At 40.2% G+C, this 24,625-nt stretch overlaps 1 pseudogene; it reads left to right on the top strand.

Annotated features, from left to right (window-relative positions):
- Positions 1 to 340: 340 nt before the first annotated feature.
- On the top strand, positions 341 to 1,552 carry LOC142455459 (E3 ubiquitin-protein ligase makorin-1 pseudogene; annotated as a pseudogene).
- Positions 1,553 to 24,625: the final 23,073 nt, after the last annotated feature.

Here is a 24,625-nt window from a genome sequence, read left to right as displayed (position 1 = left end):
TCATTGAATGATCTTTACACATTTTACTTTAAGAGGATATTAATGTTATTGTCCCTAATAGCAACAAGCAAAACAAAACAAAACAAACAATAAGGAAACAAAGCCAACTATCCATACAGATACAAGCTAAACAGGGATTTCCATAATTATATCAGTAAAAATGAATGAAATATAACTACACATGATTGATTTTAGGCATATAATATTATAATGTATAAGGAAAAAGAAAATAACTGAGGACCACATATAATATAATCTCATTTTTATAGCACTTAAAAACCATTAGATCTCAGTAACATTAACAATATATGCTTATGTAGTAAAACTCAAAACTTTAGTCATGGACGATAAAGAAGAAGAAGGTAGGGGCACCAAAGGTATCTCCCAGATAATAATACAGCTAGAGTTCTCACATAGGGAAGTAGTTTTCTTTGTGTTTCATGACTCGCATATACATTACACATTTTATTTATTTGTATCAAGTGTTTTACATATTTTTAAACTCATTGAAAGAGAAAGATAATGCAGAGAGAAGGTAGCAACACAGGAAAGCTCTCTCTGCTATTGAACTATGACCATGGGGCCCAAATAGAAAATGTTGGAAAGGACCCGACTCTCCAGTGTTATGAGCCTTAGACCAGCCAACTCTCCTGCGTACTCTTCTCTGGACTTAGAGTTGTGTGAGTCAGTAAATCACTTGATAGCTTAAGCCCACTTGTAAGTAAGCCAGCTACATATTTTTCACAGCTGAAATCTTTCTGATACAATGGTCTTATTTCTTAAACTGGATGTTTATCTTTCCTTATAGATAGAAAAGAACAATTTTATATATTAAATGACATATAATTGTCATATACTCAAGTGTATTTTTCTTTCACTTTGCACATATATATATATATATATATATATATATATATATATATATATATAGAGAGAGAGAGAGAGAGAGAGAGAGAGAGAGAGAGAGAGAGAGAGAGAGTCTATGTGGAAAAATCTGCCAATCTCTACCTCTCTGCTTTCTGATTTACTTTTGTGTCCCATAATAAACTTCAGTCCCTGGACAGCCCTACTGCGGCCGGACTGCCCCGGCCTCCCCTGAAGCCTCCCCGCAGGGCTCAGTGACCTCGGAGCAGATGGAGAAAGAGCAGCCTGTGGACACCAAGAAGCAGCTGTGCCCTTACGCCACGGTGGACGAGTGCCGCTACGGGGAGAACTGTGTGTACCTCCACGGGGACTCGTGTGACCTGCGTGGCTGCAGGTGCTGCACCCCACGGACGCTGCCCAGCGCTCACAGCACGTCAGATCATGCATCGAGGCACACGAGGAGGGCATGGAGCTCTCCTTCGCCGTCCAGCGCAGCAAGGACATGGTGTGTGGCGTCTGCATGGAGGTGGTCTACGAGAAGGCCAACCCCAGCGAGCGCCACTTAGGGATCCTGTCCAACTGCAGTCACACCTACTGTCTCAAGTGCATCCGCAAGTGGAGGAGCGCCAAGCAGTTTGAGAGCAAGATCATAAAGTGAGGCTTCTCCCGGCCTGCCGGGGCGTTCTCTCTCGGGAAAGTGTGTTCTCGCCCCGGCCTCACCAGACGGACTGCGTTTTGAGTGCATGTGTTTTCTCTTGACCGGGAGCCTCTCCTGTGTGTCTCAGCTAGCTCCTAGGTCAGTTGGTCTGCCCACTGTAATTTGGAGGAGGAGACCCTGTGTATCCGTTAGTGGACTCCCTCGTCCTCTCTGAGGAGCATGTGTTCCTGGATTAGCCAGACAGGCCCAGGCAGCAGACCCGCGGTCTGAATGTGTGCTTCCTGGCGTTATCCATTTTCCCTGATATCCTCTTCTGTCCATTAAAGCTAGCCAACACTCCCCCTTCCCTTGAGAATGTTCTCGTTACTGAACAAAGCGGCATCCTCTAAACAGAGCAAAGTTGCAAGAAATAAATCTATTTAAACGAGAAAAAAAAAAGAAGAAACTTCAGTCTCCAAGTCACTTCTGCATTTTCCATCAACTCCTGCCTGGTTTCATGCATTTATATTGAATGCTGAGTTATTGGATCTTCAAAAAATTAAATATAAAATCATCATATGACCTAGAAAATCTACCCCTAGCCATGTACCCTAAAATTGAAAACTGATACTGAGTCATACACTCTGTTTGCAACAGCCAGAAGGTGGAAACAACCCAAATGTCTATCAATTGGTGAATGGGAAAACAAAAGGTGATGCGTCCATACAGCGGAATATGATTTTTCTCTAAAAGGATAGACATATTTATTCATGCCGCAATATGGATGAACCATGAAAACATTGTGCCAGTTGAAGGAAGTCAGACACAAACGACCGCGTTAATGATGCCATTCATGAGAAATCTTGAAAACCAGTAAAGCCATAGAAACAGAAGTCAAATTTGTAGTTGTCAAGGACTAGGGGAGATAGGAAAGAGAATGGTTGCCAACAGGTGTGGAGCTTCTCTTTGAGATGATAAGATTGTTCTAGTCTCATTTGATTTTCAAATTGTAAGTCAATTTTTTCAGCACCAGTTTTAAATAATTGTCCCTCATTTCACTGAATAGCTCTTTGTTATCCTTTGTAAAATGAGTACATAAGTGGTCTGTTTGGGAACTGTGGTTTTAGTCCACTGACAATGATATCACACTTCTCATTATTATAGATAAGTCATATTTGTCCCTTGTAAATATATAGATGCTACCAAATCCATAATCTTCTATCCTTAAAATGCAATGAAAATTTGACAAGTCTTTCTCGTGCTCAATTGTTATCTCCCTAAGCCAAACCACCATCAACCTGGGATTCTCCATAAGCCTGATGATTTATCACTCTTGGCACACTCTTATAATACGTCAGTCTACTGTGTGTGAATGTTAAAAAAAATAAACAAACATTAGGGACACTCCAACAGCTTCCCAGTGACTTCGACAATTAGAATAAAATCCACGATTCTCCCTACCTGACACACAAAACCCTAAATAATGTGCTCACCCCTCTGCTGCCCTCTTCATCTTCCTTTCCTGCCACTCTTTGGCTCCATTCTTCCATAGCACATTGGCTCGGTGCTTCCACTCTGACCCCACCATCTTTCCCACCTTTGCACTTCATTCCAGTCCTGATTCTATAGAGAAATACATGAAATAGTGACCTCTATGATGGCAATAAGCAAAGACCCACATAGTTTGCTGAAAGGGAGGAAGTATGGAAGCATTCAGTGATGAAGATCCAACACAACTTGAGGAAATACCAATGAATTGCTATAAAGTCATAGACCCCTTACTAAGTAAAAGTATCAAAAGTATCAAAGTATCATAGACCCCTTACTAAGTAAAAGTATCAAAAAAGTATCAAAATACAGTTTCCAACATATGCTTCTATGTAGGACGAGATTCTTGGGAGAAGGAGCTGCCAACACTTTGGCCATTCTTTGAAGAATTCTGCTCTCTTCGGTTGTTATCACATCAAAACAGCAGTTTGGGCATCCTTGGGGAAATCAAATTGTATCCCTTTGAAATGTTCTTTGAGTTTAGGCAACAAAATAAAGTCTGAAGGGGCAAGATCAGAGCTGTAGGCTTGGTGGAATAAGATTTCCCACGAAAATTCGCAGAGAAAGTCCTTGGCATCTTCAGAATTTTCATGATGGGGAAAAAAATTCCATTTCCCAACTTTTCTGACCTCTTCCATTAATGCAGTTTTCAACATTTTGAAAACTTCAAATCAAGCCCCCATGATTGCTCTGTATTCTTTGATGAAATTTAGCAAGACCGTCCCTTTGGGATCTCAGAAGACACTTATAATAACCTTCTGAGCTGATCTTTCAGCTTTGAATCTAACTGGTCCAACAAGTTTTTTTAGAAGCCATTGTGTTGATTGAACTTTTTTTTTTAAGGCACTTTACCAAAACCAAGACAATTGCATTACTGAGAGGACTTGTCCACAGCCTTCAACTGATCTCAGATAAATTTTTAATGACATCTGTTTGCGATAAATCCATCTTAAATGTAAGCTTCTTTATTTGTCCTTGGGCAGCCTCACTCAGTATGGATTACACCTCAAATAAATAATTTTTTTATAAATGGACTTATAGGCAACATCATAATGAGCAGAGAAAAGATTAAAGTTGTCATTTTACTTAGAACCATAATCAATACCCATGGAAGCAGCAATGAAGAAATCCAATGACACTTTTTTAAGGGGGTGGAATCAAATCTGTTGCAATAGACCTCTTTACTGTGTTAAAGAATGTCCTACTCCATACCACCTTGACCTTGCCAGATCTCCTCTGAAGTGTTCAGGAACAAAGATATCACTTTAAGAACTAAGATATCCAAGCCATTGTCTTTTCAGTGACTTCATATTCATGTGAAAGTTAGACAATGAAAAGACGATGGCTTAGATCACCTTAGTTCTTAAAGTAAAGTGTCATCTTTGTTCGTGAACATGTGACGATGGTACAGGACCAGGTATTTTCATTATGTTGTAGTTAGGGTCGCTGTGTGTCAGACTGACTCCATGGAACTGACACCACCACCATCAGGGTTGAGAGCCCTGGTGTTGTAGTGTCCTGGTGAAGATTAGATGATATTGTGCACACGGGGTGTTGTGCACACAATACATGTTCAACAAATGTTAACTCATTGTGTGAGAAGCAGTATAGCATTGTGTTGTGGAGAATACAATTTGAATTCAATTTGCCTGAGTTTGAATTTTAGGTCCAGTACTTCCTCACTATGTATCCTGAGACAAATGACTTAACATGTCTGTACCTTAGTTTATTCTACTGTCAAAGAGAATATTACTAAATTTTAATTTTAGTAAAGTGAAACATTCTGTAGAAGAAAACTCATAGAAAAAAACCTAAAGAATGAATACATTTGAATGATCATGTTGGCAAAGAATATTGAAATATACCTTGGATTTCCAGAAGAACAAGCTAATCTGTCTTGGAAACAGTACACTGGGATGTGCCTTGTTTTCAAGGATGATAAGACTTTGTGGCATGTACTTTGGACATGCTATCAGGAAAGATTAGTTCCTAGAACAAAACATCCTGCTTGGTAAAGTAGAGCATCAGAAAAAGAAAGACCTTCAATGAGGTGAATTTACACAAAACCTGAAACAAGGGATCTTTTCCAGTTGATTAGCCAGGTTGTCTTCCAATTTCTTGGCACAGGCAAAAAAAGTGCTTCTATGCTTCTTGAAACATTTTAATTGGTATTGTCAGTTCCTAGAATCTAGTTTTTTGCTAATGCCTTCAGTATCACTTGAATTTCTTCCTTCAGTACCATTGGTTCTTAATCATTACTTCCTGGAATGATAAAACATCAACCAATTATTTTGTGTACAGTGGCTTTGTATTCAACCTATCTTCTTCCTATGCTTCCTGTATCACTCATTTGTTTCCCCAAGATCCCTGCAATATCGTGACTCAAGTTGATTTTTTTGTCCTTCAGTTATTTCCACTGGAGAAGGCTGTGTGTTCTTATTCTTGGGTTTCTAACTTCAGGTCTTTGTACATTTCATTATAATACTTGGCCTTTCTGAGCTGCCCTTTGAAATTATTTTGTACAACTCTTTTACTTCATTATGTCTTCCATTTTCTTTAGCTACTTATACGATCAAGAGCAAGTTTCAGAGTCTCTTCTGACATCTCCTTTCATCTTTTTCTTTCCTGTTTTTTAACGACCTTTCGCTGTTTTCATATATGATGTTCTTGATGTCATCCCACTAATCTTCCATTAGTGTTCAATCAGTCAAACCTATTTTAAAATGTTCTTGAACTTCAAGTGGGATATATTTAAGGCTTTCATATATTTGTTTTAATTTTCAACTTTAATTTGAACTTAAGTATGAGTAATTGATGGTCTGTTCCACAGTCAGCTCCTGGCCTTGTTTTGACTGATGATATTGAGCTTCCTCAGCATGTCTTTACACAGTCTGGAAGCTCCACTGAAATCTGTTCACCTTGAGTGATCTTGCTTGTATTTGAAATACCAGTGACAGATCTTCCAGCATCACAGCCACAGGCAAGCCAGCATAGTACAACAAAGTTACAAGAGTTGATATGTCCATGTATATATATATAATCTCAAGAGAAAGGAATTTAGTTCAATAACTTGGTTCTACAATTGTGAGGGACAGTAAGTCCACAGTCTGTAGGTCAGGCAACAGGCTAAAGGATATTGCAAACTTGTGTCCCAACCTTCCCAGGTCAAGAGAGAGAAACACTGAACAAAGAGTTCTACCAAAAGGCTTATTTATTGTCTGGAAGCAGAATACAGTCTAAGGAAATGCTTTTGTTCTTAAAGTCTTCAATTGACTGATCATTTGATTACATTACTTTAGATTATATTTTGGTAAATGTGCTTACATATGATATATAAAAGTATATAATCTGTAATATATAATATATGTGCATATGTGTGTGTTTCTCACACAGACTCATCTTTCTCTGAGTAGGTGTGTATTAGACCAGTCTCTTTTCCAATATAAAAGAACAGATTTGAGTAATATATATTATCATATATCATATGACATATATATGTATATGAAAAGTAATCTGCTTTACTTAAGGCCAACTGATTTAATCACATATAATGTCTCCAAGGAGCCACATGAAGCTACTTTTGTTTCACACCAGTTTATTGCTATTTCAAATTCTCAGCAGGGGTCAAACTATAATTAATCAGTTCAAAACCCAGATATCTACTTTATAACGTGAACTAGATGGAGGTGGCCAGTCTCGAGGCCCTGGATGGCCAGCTTGAGAAGCTAAGTGCTACCCTTCAAAGGAGACAGAGAGAGAGCCCTCCCCCAGAACCAGTGACCCAAATTCAGACTCAGAATTTAACTTTTGTCTACTATGGGTTGGAATCTACTCAGTGGCAGAGGGTTTGGTTTTGAATTTTTTTGAGCAGGAAATATCCAAGATATTTAAAGGTGCATTTTTGCTGTTGTGAACATGTGCAATATCAAATTTTAATGAAAAAGCCATCTCAGCACAAGATATTTAAGAAATTCCAACCCAACTAAGTTACTACTGTGGAGATTAGTAGCCCAACATGATAAAAATTAAGAAGCATTTCTTGAAATTTTCTGGAATTCTATAAAAAGGATCTTACTTCTAAACTATATATTTCAACAAGTAATTTGTTATTCATTACATAACATTATGTAAGATAAGATAGAGCTTGGCTCTTATCTTACAAATTGAGCAGGTTGGAGAGGGTACACTCTGAAATGAGAACACTTAAAGACAAAAAGAGATGCAGTTGGGGCATGGGGGACCCTGCAGTATACACTCTCCAGGGCCCCCAACTTTATCAGAGGCAGCTTAAATACCTTTCCTGCATGAAGCCTGCACTTTGTGACAGGATTGCACAAGGGAGCAATTCACAATTCCTTGAAGGTTTACAAAGAAGCCACATTATTCACAGGCAGGAGGAGAGGATAAGGCAGGGAACATGAAGTAGCTGATAAGTTTGCAGACTGCGTCCTTCTGCAGCTTCAGTCTGGGAACAGGAGACAAATGTGCTTTTACCTCAAGTGGAGAGACAGGCCAGCCCTTCCTTCATCAGCTTCCACAGCTGAGCCGTCAGCGTCCTCCCACAGGCCATGAACTGTGGAAAGTGCTGGCCAGGCCTGCCTGGCGTATTTGCTTAAGGAGCAAACAACTTCACCCTCACAACAAGATTGCCTTCTAATTGAGTGATTCTGCTTGGATCCCACACCGGCACCATGTTTCCTACCCTAAAAAATATCCTGATCTTCTCTGCATCCTTGATGGGGAAGCGAACCACAGGACGATGCATGAAGTCAAGGGCTGCATCTTCTTTCTTTCTCTCTTTTCAAAAACCATTTTATTGGGGGCTCCTACAGCTCTTACAACTCCCACACATCAATTGTATCAAGCATATTTGTACAGATGTTGCCATCATTTCCAAAACATTTTTTACTTAAGCCCTTGGTATCAACTCCTCTTTTTACTCCTCCCTCTCCCACCTTCCCATCTTCGTGAATCCTTGATTGGTTATATATTACTATTATTTCATATCTTACACTATCTGTTGGCTCCCTTCACCTACATTTCTGTTATTCATCCCCTTAGGGGAGGGTGGATAATATATCCAACCTGGTGATTATCTCTTATAGCAGATGCCTGCCCATAAAAGTCTTCCCAACAAACATCTCTTTGCTCTGAGTTACTTACCCCACAGTCAAAAGTGACTGAACAGCCATGTTTAGACTACATGACACTGGCTTCCTGACCATAGCTGACTGGGCAGGAGTGGGCTGTTAGCCCTAGCTAGAAAAGTAAAATAGAACTTCAAGCATCAAAGATTTACATTAGTGAATCTTGGTGAGTTATTTCAAGACATGTAAACCCATCAGTCCAGTGGGGACCTTCCTCCACCAGGAAGACAGAGAAGCAGAGAAAGCTAGTCATGATGAACAGCTAGTCATTAAAGAAAAGAAAGAGAGGAAGAGCTATGCAGAGAAAAACTTATGAAAAATCTATTTGGAAACAGGGAGATGGCTCTTGCTAACATTCTGCTGAACGTCTTGCCCTCAGACTCCAGGACTGACCTTGAAGCCCAGGCCTTTGTGGCTGTGTTTTCTTTAAAGACAGTTGAGCAGGTTTCCATTCCATAAAGGTAAGTGTTCCCTGATAACAAGTGCCATCCATCCAGGTCCATGTAAGAAAAACTCACAAGGTCCAAACGGGGGGATTTGAGAAGGCTTTCAGAAAGGAGCCATTTAGAGAGACGGGAGCAGGCTTTGGGAAAGCAACCAGGAAAACTGCAATGCCTTGGGGGTGGTAATAATTTGATCATCCTTAGACCGGAAATGGTGAGAGGAGGGGGCTTGATGGAGATGAAAGGTGCTCTCACCTATGATTGAGAGAGAGGCATCCTTGGAAAAGCCACAAAGAGGGAGTCAGGAGTTAAGAATCCTGACCTCTTTCTCTTCCCTCCCTCATTAGTCTTTTGGCCATTGCTTTCTGTGAGCCAAATTAATCTGAAAGTCAAAGCCAGAGAACTCTTCTGCGCAGGCCCCTGGAGGGCAAGGTGCAGAGGGTGAGAGGGCGGCGTGGGACCGACGAAGGGAAAGGCCCGCACAGGTGTCTTCCTCCCAGGCCAGATCCATTTCTATTGCTCCGTGCTGCTCCTCGCAACGATAAGGTTGCCATGGTCACAGAAATTACTGTTATTTTTAACTTAACAAATATTTATTTAGTGACTTCGACTTGCTGGGTGTTACATAGATCTGAGAATACAGTGATTTTAAGAAAAACAAGGTTCCCGTTCATAGGGCGACATCGATTCCTACTTCTAACACAGTGGTTCTCAACCTTCCTGATGCTGCGAACCTTGAATACAGTTCCTCATGTGGTGGTGACCCCCCCAATCATAAAATTATTTTCACTACTATTTCATCACTATAATTTTGCTACTGTTATGAATTGTCATGTAAATATCTGATATGCAGGATGTATTTTCATTGTTACAAATTGAACATAATTAAACATAATTAAAGCATAGTGATTAATAACAAAGCTATGTAATTACATATTGTGAAATATTTATGTGTTTTCCGATGATCTTCGGAGACCCCTGTGAAAGGGTCGTTCAACAACCCCCACCCCCAGGGGTCGTGAGGGTCGTGACCCACAGGTTGAGAACCCCTGTTCTAAGGGAATAGCTGTTTTTGCTCATTTCTTTGTGCATCTATCCTTTACAACTTATCTTTATGGCTAAACACCCTCTGAGGACAATAGGTTTGTTGAAATTATTTTCAACACCAAGGATATGACATATGATTCGATTTGTTCAATGGAAACTTTTATCTCCCAGTGAAAAAGGCAAACAGAAACTTGTCGTTTAAATGCAAAAAAAAATAAAATAAAATCCTAAAGCGTCTGTTAGCAGAAACCAAAAGTCAAACGCACTGCCATTAAGTCAGAAGCACACAAAAATTTACATCTGGATTACCTCAAATAAAACCCATGGCAATGTAATATTTACTAGATAGTTTGCATGCAAGCTGTCTTTCTCATGATGGGTGCTTAAAACAAGAAACACTCCTAAACACTTTATATGTTAGGGATTTTCCTAGGTATTGTCTTCTGTACAAGGTCTATCTAAGTCAAGAAACCTCGGCTTAGCTTAAAGAAATCTTTTACCTCAGTTTTGTCACAAACTAGTTGTGCAGCTTCTTCTATACATTTATGCACATATCTATTTATACATACATCTACCCACCTGAAACTCATTAATTTATTTACTCATCTAACATTCATTGTTTATGGACCATACGCTAGAAACTCAACAAAGATCTGGAATTTTAAAAACTATGATTAACACCCTTAAGAAACTCCAACTGGGGAGAGCAGCATGTTAAACCGGTAAAATAATACACTATTACAGGAGTCATAAAAGAGCTGTGTACAGAGTTTTTGGAACCCTGACAGAAAAAATAAGTTATCCCATCTTTGAACAATTGGAGAACAAGTCATAGAGGTATTAATGTTAGCCAAACTGCTTAGTTTCTGTTTCTAGGTAAATTCATTCCCAGACAGTCTATTTGCTCACCACCCACTAGAAAGGGCACGAGCTCCAGAAATCAGACATCTGTATTCTGAACCTTGGCTCTCCCACTGCATGTGGCCCAGCAACTTGCATAATGTTTCATGTTACAGTGTTCTCACTTGTAAAGACGGAAATAAGTAAAATAATTTGGGGAAAATATTTGTGTCCACAGAAGTGTTCTCAGATATAAGATAATATATTGTTTCATTAAGCTCCCAGTATAAGGGTCCTCGTGTGGATTAGGACCCCAGTGAATCCCCTCTGAGCACAGTCCAGGGATGTGACAGCCTTGCTCTCAGACAGAGAACATTGTAAGTCAGTTATGGCTGATGCAGCTGAGTTACAATGTAACACCTTGACATTTTATCTCCTCTTTGGACCCATTTCAAAGTTGTGTCAGTTTTTAATATTTTCTGCATTCTTTTCTATTGAGGGTTTCCCATTTTGTGGTGTCAGTGTTGCTGGGATTTGTTTGTTTTTTGTTTTGTATGATTGTCTGCAACTGGATTAACAATTACCTAGGGGCAGGAAGGGGAGGCTGTGAGGCATGGGAAACTAACAACAAGGAGTATAAGAAGAAAATGTTTTGAAATTGATTATGGTTATGAATATATAACTCTTATTATGATTGAAATGTTTACTGTATTATAAGTGAATTATATGCCAATAATTATATTAAATAACTTTAAAACTCCTTGATAATTCCTGTCATAAAGTAGATTAAATTTTATTAATTGTCGTTGAGTTGACGCTAACTCCTAATAACCCTGTAGGGCAGAATGGAACTACCTCAGAGGGTTTTGAAGTCTATAGTATGTTTTAATGGTTTTATGTACATATCATATCATACATTTAAACAGCATATAGCATACAATTTAATCATTCAAACATATTAAGGTTTGTGCAGTCACCACCACAATCAAGTTCAGAACATTTTCTTCTCAGATTCATTGTTGTTAGCTCTGTATGTCTTCCCATCCTCCCCTGCCACACCCATGTACAGTTACTATCTCTGTAGAGCAGTGGTTCTCAACCTTCCTCATGCCACGACCCTTTTATACAGTTCCTCATGTTGTGGTGACCCCCCCAACCATAACATTATTCTCATTGCTACTTCTAACTGTAATTTTGCTGCTGTTATGACTTGGGCAACACCTGTGAAAGGGTTGTTCAACCCCTAAGGGGTCACGACCCACAGGTTGAGAACTACTGCTATAGAGCTACCTATCTTGGATTTCATATACAGAAAATAATACAAAATACAAACAGGAAACAAACACACACAAAAGCAAACCAACCAACCACAATGTCTCATCAAAACATTAAAAAAAAAAAAAAAGAAACCTCTATCGAAGAGAAAGCAAAAATAGTAAAAACTGAAGCAACTTTCAAATGGGCCCAAAGGGGAGAAAGTGATGGACGTGCCGAGGGACCTGGGGTGCTCCCAGGTCTTGCAGCCTGCACAGGGAGAAACCAAACCATTGGCGGTAGCACCTTACACTGTTCTGAGCATTTGGTAGGATGCAAGCTTGAGGACTTGTCCATTAGCCAAACTCCATGGCCTGGTGGCAGCAAACAGGTTGTTCCTGGCAGGTCAGCATCACGAGGTGACTCGGAGTCTGAGGGTCAGCCATTTGTCCAAGGTTGCCCAGTTGGTGACAGAGCCAGAAAGAAAAACAGTGCTCCTCACTCTCCCAGCTGACCAAATCTTCTCTGCAATATTCCAAGTCAAGAGTCACAGAATTGAGCACCTTTCAGGTGCCTGGGAGGATGGAGTGATGGGAAAGTAAGAGAGTAACAGGAAGAAGAGCCACACTCCACAACCAGTGGCCAAGATGCTTTCAGTGGCCCTGTAGATGCCGCTGCAGTTGAGCAATGTAGATCTAACGCTTGTCACAGCACAGAGGTAATTCTCCATGATCTGAACCACATTGAGCACTTGGCCTATAAATCGATCCCTGTATCACAGAGCTGTGACCTGTCGCAAAGGGTTCCTGAAGGTGGGGGAAGGGACAGCAAGAGGAGGCTTACCCACAGGCCTTCGCCCCACCGTCCAGGCCAGTATATCCTCCCACCATTTTTGACCTGTTAGAGTATCCTACTTTCACTTGGGCAATCCATCTTCTCTCCCTGTCATAGGACACCACTAGTGCAATCTTTCACTCGCTTCATCTGCCTCCCATGCACACGGAGACTTCAAGAAGCTCACAGAAAAACGGAGTGAACGAGAATGGCAAATTTCCAGGAACTTGCTGAAGACTCCTATATTTCCGGGTCCCCTTTTCCTTTAGAGAGGTAGTCTCCAGTGCCCCTAATTTCAAAGCTTTTGTAAGTCTGAAGTTCTTCATGAGATCTTTACTCCCTAAGTTGAATTTTCCCACATTTCTAAATTTCATTAACCCGGAATTAGAATATAACTTTCTTTTAAAATACTCGGTGTTGTCAATTGTGAATATTAAATTTTCACTTGTCTTGAGAAATACATGGAGTATTCAGGAAAAAAATAATATAATGGATCAAAAAGGAAATCAGATGTCTGCCATAATCAACTTTACAATGTTCTCTGTCTGATAACAAGGCTCTTCACATCCTTCAGCTATGGTCAGAGGGAGTCACTGGAGACTTAATCCCTGTGAGGATTATGCAAATGGATTTTGGGCTTCCACTGTCATTCATAGTTTTCTGCAAGCCAGGTGTGCACAATGTGTCTCATCCCACTCCCTCGAAGCCTCCTGCCACATCTCTCCCCAATAGAGCAGCTATTGGACTCAAACCTTTTCATTGACAAAACCATTGACTTTTTAGTTAGCAGGACTTTTCGTTGCTCCTAACCACTAAGCCACCAGAGCTTCTTTGCATAAAAACGATATTCAATAAATGTCTTTTCTCTTTCCTGCTCCCAACCCATGTCCTCTCTTCCGACTCAATGGCAATCTTTTGAGACTAAAGTAACACATAAGTATAAAACTTTGGTTTAAATATTTGGGAAGTTTAAATCTACTTCATAACCCTAAGTCATTTAAACACTGCTCTTTAGACCAACTCTGCTTTATCTTAAGGGTGTGTTTGTTTCTTCCTTGAAACTGTAAGTTCTTTGGAGGGCCCTGAGCCATCTCTCGCTGCTTCTTTCCGAATACCTAGTGCAATATAGATGGTGGGTGTTTAGACAGTACACCTGAATGTGAATTCAACTTTGAATAGAACTTTCCAAAATAGGATCTCTTTTCCTAACCTTCAGAGGATCTATTATTTCCTTGAACTATGTAAAACTTTCGGGTCAAGCTCACCTAGAAGCCTAATGGTAAATGAAGCCCATCACATTCGTCGAATGTGCAAAACTCTGTCCCCAAAAGTCATTAAACTTTGGTGGTTCCTGAGTAGGTATCTATGAAGTAAGAAGTGAAGTCCTCAGCCCAATGGAAAGCTTGTCTTTGCAGAATGGCAATGAGTATGTTTTGTTGACAGTAATGTCAGAGAGACCCCTGTTTTATTATGTGGTGATGTCTTTGCCTCCATCTCAGGCAGACTCCAAGGAATTACACATAAATTAATAGACCTCTAACCTAAGCTATAAACATCTCATTTAAGATATAATCCTTGTCTAGATTTGCTTATATACTAAACACATAAAGTCTTTATTATTATATTTTATTTTATTTGTTGTTGTTGTTTAAATCATTTTATTAGGGGCACATACAACTCTTATCACAATCCATCCATACATCAATTGTGTAAAGCACATTTGCACATTCATTGTCCTCATCATTCTCAAACATTTGCTCTCCACTTAAGCCCTTGGTATCAGCTCATTTTCCCCCTTCCCTCTCTGCTTCCCCCTCCCTCATAAACCCTTGATAATTTATAAATTATTATTCTGTCATATCTTACACTGTCCGACATCTCCCTTCGCCCACTTTTCTGTTGTCCATCTCCCAGGGAGATTATGTGTAGATCTTTGTAATTGGCTCCCCTTTTCCAACCCACCCTCCCAGTATCGCCACTCTCGGCACTGGTCTTGAAGGGGTCATCTGCCTGGATTCCCTGTGTTTCCAGTTCCTATCTGTACCAGTGTTATAGAAAATGCCACACCCCCAAAGAGGCATCATCAGGCTGTGACCTGACTGAGAGGTTGGACTCCACGCTCACCTCCCCACAGGTGCATGTTGACATGAACCTATCTACCACCAGCATGAAGAACATAGTGCCACTGAATTATAGGCGGAGACTTTTAAAATTTGTGGTAAAATCCTATTATATTTGCCATAAACTTTTTGAAGCCTCTTCATATGCATATATAATTTTTCATTGGAGAATGATCAAATATCACAATAAAAATAACAAAAGAAACAACGCCCTCAGAAATTAGAAATCCATTAAAAGAGCGTAGGCAAACTGTGAGCAGATTGAGTCAAAGAGTCCACAAAGGGAGCAATCAGTCCCAGCACTGGAAGAACCAGGGGTAAGCTGGGCTTCAGGTCCAATGGGAACCACCAACTCCAGCATTCTGCCTCTTAATTCTGCTTGGCATGCCATTTTCATTCTTTCTCACAGCAGCTGGGCATCTTCCTCAGGGAGGGCACAGGGACTTACCATGGCAGACATGCATTTTTTTTCCCCACAAAGAAAATTATTTAAGTCTTAACTAAACCAATTTAGTGGCTCCATGGGAGAGAAGCCCTGTCAATCTGCTCCCATTAAGATCGCCCCAAATCAAACCAGCCATGCTGGCACCAACTCAGAGACACGTTACATAGGTTTCCAAGTTTGTAAATCTTTACATGAACAGACAGTCTCATTTGTCTCCCGAGGAGCAGCCAACTTTGTGTTTAGCAATCAGCGCTTACCCACCAGGGCTGCTCTAAAAAGATTCCAAAAACCTAAACAAACTCACTGCCCTTGAGTCATATTCTGACTCATAGCAACTCTATGAGGATTACAACCTAGGACATCACATGGGGACATCCTAACACCATATATGGTCACTGTGAGTCAAAATCAACTTGATGGCAGCAAAGAGGTATCGTGTGCCTATGCACCAGGATATATAAGGTTAAAGACCTATTAGATCTCCCAAAATGATAAAATCCATAGAATGGGTCTAAAAGGCCCAGCCCTCAAGAGCATGCATACTAGTTGAGCAAATAAACCTTAAAGACATAACAGGTGATTTCAGGTTATTAAAGGCATGATAAAAATAGATAGGATCATGTGGCAGAGAGAAAACGGATGCATGTGGTGGTGCTGTTTATAGATGGGCTAGTTAGAGTTAGGCTGTTTTGACAGGTCCTATTGAAACTGACATTTGAAAACAGGAGCCAGGCAATACACCAATAAGCGCAAAGTCCTAAAGAAAAAGATTGGAGTAGTAATTGGTCTAGAGTGGCTAGGTTGCGAACAGAGTGTAAGGTGAGCTTAGAAGTACGCACAGGGGCCACAGCATGGACACTACCATTTTTATTCTAAATATAGTGGAAAGCCATTTATGCTTTTTGACTACTTTTATTGAGATGAAATTCATATAACAGAATTTTAAAGTATAAAAAGTGAGTGCCCCTTAACATGTTGTGGGCAGTTCACTGTTATACAGCCACCATCTCTATCTAGTACCCAACATCTTCATCACCTTACATGAAAGCACTATACCTATTAAACAATCATTCTTCATTCTACCTACCAGCCACCTTCCCTGACAACCGCCAATTTGCTATCTGCTTCTATGGCTTTACCTAGTCCCAATATGCAATGTAAGTTGAACCATGAGATATGAAACTTTGTGTCTGGTTTCTTCACCAAACAAAATCAAAGCACTTCAATTCCAATTCACAGTGACCCTCTAGGAGAGGGAAGAACTGCCCCTTGGGGTTTCTGGGCCTTTACATCTTTACGGAAGTTTGCTTATCACTCTTCCATAAAGCATTAGTGGTTTAGAGCCGCTCACATGCTCTCCTGAGCATACGGGTTGGGCGGGGGGGAGGGCGTCATCATTTTTGGATATGAAATCAGTAGCATCACTCCGTTTTAGAGCTGAATACTATTTAATTGAGTGGCTATAAAACATTTTGTTTATCTAGTCATCCTTTCACTAGTGTTGTTTTGAATATCTGTGACTATTGAGGATTTAAGCAGAAGAACAGACTGATCATACTTTCATGTTTAAAATATCACTGTTGATTTCATGGAAAGTGGATTTTGGTTGGGCAAGAATAAGCACAAGGCAGCCAGTTAGGGAGGCTCCAGGTGGGAGGTGATGGTGCCCTGAAATCAGTGTAGTGGCCTAGAGGGGAGAAGATGACATTTTAGGAGGGACTCGATGGAACTTGCTGATGAATTGGAGGAAGGATGAGGAAAAGGGAGGGAATGATAATAGCTTCTAAGTATTTGGGGATTTCAGAACTGGAAAAGGACAGCATCCTCCTGCACCAAGACAGCATTCGGCCTCCCATGCAGCTGGCTGTGAAATGAGTTCAAGCCAGAGGATGAAGAACCCATAGCAAATACGCTCTACTCCGCCTAGAAGCTGGAAGAAAAATATTCCTAAGCTTCAAACCTTCGTAAGCAGACAGCAGAGTCACAAGATGTGTCCCTCAATCACCGTACGAAAGAAAAGCTATTTATACCAGGCTGTTACATGAAAAAAAAAAAACCTTCTGTTGTATTAAGCCAATAGAAGTATGAACCATGTTTTCATAGTTAGCATCATTTTAAATGACATATAACCGAACAGAGTACACAAGAGATGCACCAGTAGGGCGTGACAAAGGGGGATTGCAAAGGGAGTCCCCCGGGGACTGCATAGGGAGGCTCAGAGGTTACTGTGGGGTATGTGGTTGAGAGAGCAACTCAATCCCAATTACAGCACACTCACGTGGTTTTTAGGAGGGATTTTGTTAGTGGATAGGTGCCATTGAGTCAGGTCCAACTCACAGGGACCATCTGTCTAACAGAACGGAGCACTGCCTAGTCCTGTTCCAGGCTCACAATCGCTGCTAGGTTTGAACATGTACTGTGGCCACTTGGTCAGTACATCTTGCTGAGGATCTTCTTCTTTGTTGTTGCCCTCCTCCTTTACCAGGAACTGGTCTCTCCTGGTGAGAAGCATGGGAGACGAAATTTCGCCATCATTCCTCCCAAGGAGCATTCTGGCTGCAGTTCTTTTAGCCATCCTTGGCATTTTCAGTGTTCTTCACCAGCACCATACCTCAAATTAATCCATTTTTCTTCGACCTTGCTTATTCAGGGTCCAACTTTCATAGGTCTACGAGGTGATTTCACATACCATGGCTTGGATCTTGTGCACTTTCATCCTCCAGTAACATCCTTGCATTTAACAGCGGCAGATTTACCCCAGGGCAATGAGTCCTTTGATCTTTTGACTGCTGCGTCCATGAGCATTAATTGTGGATCCAAGCAAGATGAAATCCTTGATAACATCGGTTTTTCCTCCCTCTAGCATCATATTACCTATTGATCCAGTTTTGAAGATTTTGGTCGTCTTTACAATGAGTTATGTTGTTAGTCTGGGTAGACTAGAAAAACAAATTCATAGAAACTCATATGTGTATAAGAAAGAGCTTTATATTCAAGAGCAATTGAATATTGAGAAAACATCCAGATCAAGTCCATAAATATGATATCAGCCCATATGCCCAATACTACTCCATAAATTTCTCTTTAGACTCATGCAGTCATGCATGAATACCAAATGCATGCAGATCACAGGCCTGTGGGTGAAGAGTCCTGTGGACCCAGGGGCAATAGAAACATCTCAGTGCTGGTAGGGGTCTCTGTGTGGCTCCTTCAATGCCATAACTCTAGCATAGCTCCATGTGTCTTCTCAATAGGAATGTCTTGCAGGGATTGAGCATGCGCCTTGCCTCCAGCGAGCTATTTATCTCCTTAGCACCTCCAAATGAGGTCATCAAGCTGCAACCTGATTGACAGGCTAAACTCCACCCCTTCACTCTTACAGTAAATCTCAAATTGACAGCAGTGTGGTGTATAACTACCACAGTTGTAATCCATACTGAAGACTGAAAACCTTGATCTTCATCAGCAAGTGCTTCAAGTCCCACTCACTGTGAGCAAGCAAGGTTTTGTAACACAGGTTATTAATAAGCCTTCCTCCAGTCCTGATGCCACATTTTTCTTATAATCCAGCTTCTGATTATTTGCTCATCATAGAGATTTAATAAGTATGGTGATAGGACACAATTCTGATGCATACCTTTTCTGATTTTAAACTACGCAGTATTCCCTAATTCTGTTCCCACAACTGCCTACTGATCCAGGTCCACCTTCTGCCTGAGCACTATGAAGTGTTCTGAAATTCCCATTCTTCTCAAGGCTACCAACAGTTGGTTATGGTCTACACAGTCTTTACATAGTCAATAAAATGCAAGTAAAACGATTTGTCTGGTATTCTTTGCTGGGTGGGGAACAACATTTTTTTAAAGTTGACAAGACAATGTATGTGAACTACTTGGAAAATTGATAAACAATTTGAGAGAAAGTGCAGTGTAGTGGAATTTGAATTATAGCCACAATATTACACACACTGAATTGGAATCTAACCAAAAATGTCTTCAATTCTAATGTGAGGTTACATGTATGTGAAGACAAATGACATGAAAATACTAATTCCTCCATTTCCACGGTAAGAACACAAGACTGTGTTTAGAAAAATAACAAAAGGAAGACTTTAAGTGACTGCTTCTAAAAAGCAGCCGTATAGGACACACAGGAAATGCTATTTTCAGTGTAAACATTTTACTACTAATGTTTTTAAACTATGGACTATGTTGATTTTTAAAAAGTTATTTAAAGAAACAACATAAACAGAATCTGCTTACATCAGGCATTTTTAATTCTCAACTCAAATGCGCCTCACTGTTCAAATGACTCATATTTAAGAGAGGGATACAGTTACCTGGAGCTCAGGAGTAAAATTAAAGTGTCCTCACATTTCTCTTTGCTGTTTGCAGAGTCAAATAATTCTTTCAGGTTTCCCCCCCTTATATGAAAAAATAATAATTTATAAATTATCAAGGGTTTATGACGGAGGGAGAGTGGGGAAGGAGGGGGAAAATGAGGAGCTGATGCTAGAGGCTTAGATGGAGAGTAAATGTTTTGAGAATGATGAGAGCAATGAATGTACAAATGTGCTTTACAAAATTGATGTATGTATGGATTGTGATAAGAGTTGTATATTTAAATATATATAAATGAACATGAACATAAACATACGCTTATTTATATATTCATAAAACCAAACTCACTGGTATTTGGCTGATTTCAGCTCATTGTGACCCTACAGGACAGTGCAGAACTGCCTCTGTGGGTTTCTGAGACTGTACCTCTTTCCAGCAGCAGAAAGCCTCCTCTTTCTCCTGAAGATTGGTTGATTCATATATATATGTGTGTGTGTGTGTGTGTGTGTTGATTCATATATATATATATATGAATATAGATTGGTTGATTCATATATATATATGAATAAGAGAAGACAATTTGCTAAATGTTGACTAATCATTTAAGATGGGTCTGTAATCTAACGATTAAGCACTTTAGACAGCGAACAGTAAAGTAATAGTTGAGTTATAAATAAACTAGCAAGTATGTGATGCAATAATTTGATGCCTGTAAGAACCTTTTTCTATATAAACCTCTCCAGGGGACACCTTTTAACTGACTCCAATCCACAACTGTAGTGAAAACTATTCATAATTTACACACAATTCATCCCTCCTACAGAAGGGGAATGAGTGAAGTGAAGTGAAGTGAAGTGAAGGTCATTTTCTGGACAAGTCTTTTGTAGGGTATCAGGGGGCTGATTCTAATTCATAGCAACCCCATGTGCTAGAGGGAGACTGGCAGCCACACCCTTAACCATTGAACCGCCGGCTTCCTTTTGACAGCCCCAGGTCCTCTGTTTCCCCAACTCCAAGCATCCTCTCTAGTGTCAGGTCAAAGGAGCCCTACTGTGGTGACCTCCTAGGTTAGGAGTTGGGCTGTTAACTTCAAGATTAGCAGTTGAACCCCACCAACTGCTCCATGGGAAGCCCTTCGGGACAGTTCTTCTCTGTCCTGTGAAGTTGCTATGAGTTGGAATCAACTTAATGGGAGTTGTTGTTGTTGTTCACTGTCATCCCATAAATTTGACTCTGTCCAAGTTGTCATTTCAGAAAACATGACTTTATGGCAGTGAGGAAAGGAATTATCCGGGCATTACTACATCAATATGTTGCTCAAAGTCTCCTCTTAACAGTTTTTCTCTTGTCTGTCACCTTCTTTCTCTTTTATGATGATATCCAACTCTTTCTTTTCTCACACCTGCATCCAGCCCAGATGACAATCCACTGGCAAGAGAGTTCTAGAAGGTTAAAGGCCGCTCTTCCTTTTCATCTCTATCTCCATCCTCACCCCACCTTACCCCACCCCCTGCCCTGCCACTCTCCCACCTCCAACCCTAATACCAATATTGCTCCCAGAAAGAAAATTTGATAAGCTTACCTGAAAATGAATATCTTTATTGCTTTCTGGAAAAGTCAGCCAGTTAACCCCAGGCAATGGTTGGCAAATGCTCAGTGCTGTTTTTGAAATTGGGTTGTGCTGGCCCCCAACCTCAGCAAAGTCAGTGGGATGAAAGAGGAAAGTTTGCAAAAACCTTTCAGGAGCTGTCGACAGTGTGATTTGCAAGGGTCACCTCAAAGTCAAAGACAAAATAGCAGCACTCAATTCCTGATTCCGGCTTGAGCCAGCACACCTTGGCAATGAGTGAGTAGTCACCCAATGGAGGAAAATCTTACATGATGAAATCAGAGAAACTATCAAATCACAGAGAGAAGAGCTCTTGCCTTCCTATTTGGGGTGTTTTGCTTTTTCACTTGTAGAAGTGAATTTGCTAAGAAAAAGTCAATGGAAGTGATTGCTCAAATCTAATAGTCTAGAGTTACAAGAGGCGACAATACCAAAATTGTGTGAATAAGCTATAAAACAGTGAAAGTAGCATTTAAAAATGTGAGCTTATGATATGAGATCTATATCTCAACAAAAATTAAAATATTTGTTCTGTAAAAGTAGAAGGAAAAATGGCGATGTGTAAGGCAACATGATTCCTAAAAGATGTTGTGGGTTCTGACTCATCGCAGCTACAAGTCTGCAAAGTAGAATTGCACCATTCGGTGCCCCACGACTGAGACGTCTAGAATCTAAGCAGGTGTCAGGAATACCTTTGGAGAAGCCTCTGGGTGGGTTCAAACCACCAAACTTTGGGTTGCTACTTGAACACTTAACCATGTGTGAGACCCAGAAATACTCTAAAGAATGGGGGGATTAATGTTGAATTGTATGATATGTAAACAATGTGCCAATAACACTGTTGGGGTGGGAATAAGGAACAATGGAAAGATTATTATTAAAATATGTGGAGGGTGAGAGTAGAATAAGAAGATATCAATGATGTTGTCCCATAATTTGAGCATTCTGTTGGGTTATCTTTCTTTAGAATGGGCACAAAAATCTATCTCTTCCAGTCAGTCGAATAGCTGTTTTCAAAATTTCCTGGCATAGACAAGTGAGTGCCCCAGTGCTTCATCAGCTTGTTGAAATATTTCAATTGGTGTTCCATCAATTCCTGGGGGCTTATTTTTGATGAATGTTTTCATTGCTGCTTGAATTTCTTCCGTCGTACCACTGGCTCTCGCTCATATAAAATGGACTAATTTTGGAAAGTCAACTATTTTTTTTGACACAATGACTTTGTATATTCTTTCCATCTTCTTTTTTTAAAAAATCATTGTATTGTGGGATCATACAACTCTAATCACAATCCATACATCAATTGTATAAAGCACATTTGTACATTTGCTGCCCTCATCATTCTCAAAATATTTGTTCTCCACTTAAGCCCTTGGTATCAGCTCCTGGTTTTTCCCTCTCCCTCCCCGCTTCCCTTCTCATTAACCCTTTATAATTTATAAATTATTATTATTTTGTCATGTGTTACACTGTCTGACGTCTCCCTTCACCCACTTTTCTGTTGTTTGTCCCCCAGAGAGGTTATAAGTAGATCATTATAATGGGTTCCCCCTTTCTACCCCACCTTCCCTCCACCCTCCGGTTTTACCACTCTCACCACTGGTCCTGAAGGGATCATCCGCCCTGGATTTCCTGTGTTTCCAGTTCCTATCTGTACCAGTGCACATCCTCTGGTCTAGCAGGATTTGTAAGGTAGAATTGGGCTCACGATAGTGGAGAGGAGGAAGCATTTAAGAATTAGAGGAAAGTTGTATGTTTCATTGTTGCTACACTGCACCATGACTGGCTCGTCTCCCTGTGACCCTTCTGTAAGGGGGTGTTCTGTTACCTACAGATGGACTTTGGGTCTCCACTCTGCACTCCCTCTCATTTACAATGATATGATTTTTTTGTTCTTTAATGCCCGATACCTCATCCCTTCAACACCTCTTTTGATGCTTCCTAATTCCTTCAATATTTTTGTCCATGAGGTCTTTCAATATTGCAGCGTTAGACTTGAATTTTTTTTTCTTGAGTTCTTTCAGTTTAAGATGTACTGAGCATGTTCTTTTTTTTGGTTTTCTAACTTGAGGGTTGAGCACATTTCATTATAATATTTTATGTTGTCTTCTCAAGTTGCCCTTTGAAATTTTCTGTTGAGCTCTTCCATGGCATCATTTCTTCCATGTGCCTCAGCTACTCTACAATTAAGAGTCCGTTTCAGAGTCTTGTCTAACATCCACTTTTACCTTCTTTCTGCTTTCTTTTTAATGACCTTTGGCTTTCTTCATGTAAAATGTTCTTGATGTCCTCCCACAGTTCACCAGGTCTTCCGTTTTAGAGTCAAATATGTCCTTGAGTTCTTCTCAAAGTTCAAGTGGATAGATTCAAGGTCATATTTTGGCTCTTGTGGAACTTTTTCATTTTCTTCAGCTTTGACCTGAACTTAAATATGAGGACTTTGGTAGTCTGTTATGAGATCAGGCTGGCCCCTGATCTCCTTTATGCTGCTGACATTGAGCTGCTCTATGGTCTCTTCCCACAGTTGTAGTCAATTTAATTTTTGTGTATTCCATCTGGAGAAGTCCATGGGTATAGTCTGTTTTTGTGGTTGAAAGAAAATATGTGCTAGGAAGAAGTCATTGGTCTTGCAAAATTCTATCATGTGATCTCCAGCTTCGTTTCCATTACCAAGACCATATATCGCAAGTACTGTTCCTTCCTTTTTGTTTCAATACAGCTTAATGATAATTGTGTATTATGCATATTATAGAGTACATATGTATTATTTGTGTATGTATATGTAAAGAGTACTGTGATAACAGTATCATTTTCTTTATTCAAGAGAAAATTAGTATAAAGATCCCTGCTTACACAACAAGCAAAACAAAATCAAAACAAACTCCCTGTCATTGAGTCCATGGCAACTCAGAGCAGCCCTGTTAAGCACAAATTAGAACTGCCCCCTCAGGTTTGTGAGGCTATAAATCTGTCGGAGAATTGACAGCCTCATCTTTCTCCTACAGTCCGGTTGGTGGGTTCAAATTGCTGACCTTCCAGTTAGCAGCCTGATGTGTAATGCACTACTCCACCCACCAATGCTCCTCATTTGCCAGGAAATGACAGGTGCAATTAAGGCAGAAATGGCATCTCGGTTGATTTCTATGGTAGTTCTGTCAGAGGGAGCTGTGATCTGAACACCATCAACAACCCTACAATCCATAGAGCAGCGAAGCAAGGACTTCAGTCATAGACCATTCTGTAAGAGATGATAACAGCTTCTCCTGCCTATTTTAAATAGAGAGAATTTAAACACATGACTGTTTACAACTTTATAACTGTGGGGGGCTGGGCTGCTTAAGGAGTGAATATTGAAATTCTAGGAGTTCAATTTCACTAGAGGTCCTTCAAGTTGTCACTTCACTGGAGTCCCCCGCACTTGCCCACCTTGGCATGTTTTTACAACTTTCCCAACAAAATCTAAATTAGGTTCCCTTTGAGGAAACTATACAGAAAGC

Source organism: Tenrec ecaudatus, chromosome 8 (genome assembly GCF_050624435.1).
Source record: "Tenrec ecaudatus isolate mTenEca1 chromosome 8, mTenEca1.hap1, whole genome shotgun sequence".
Taxonomy (NCBI): domain Eukaryota; kingdom Metazoa; phylum Chordata; class Mammalia; order Afrosoricida; family Tenrecidae; genus Tenrec; species Tenrec ecaudatus.
Note: the sequence above shows the minus strand (reverse complement) of the source record. Positions and strands in the feature narration are given on the sequence as shown.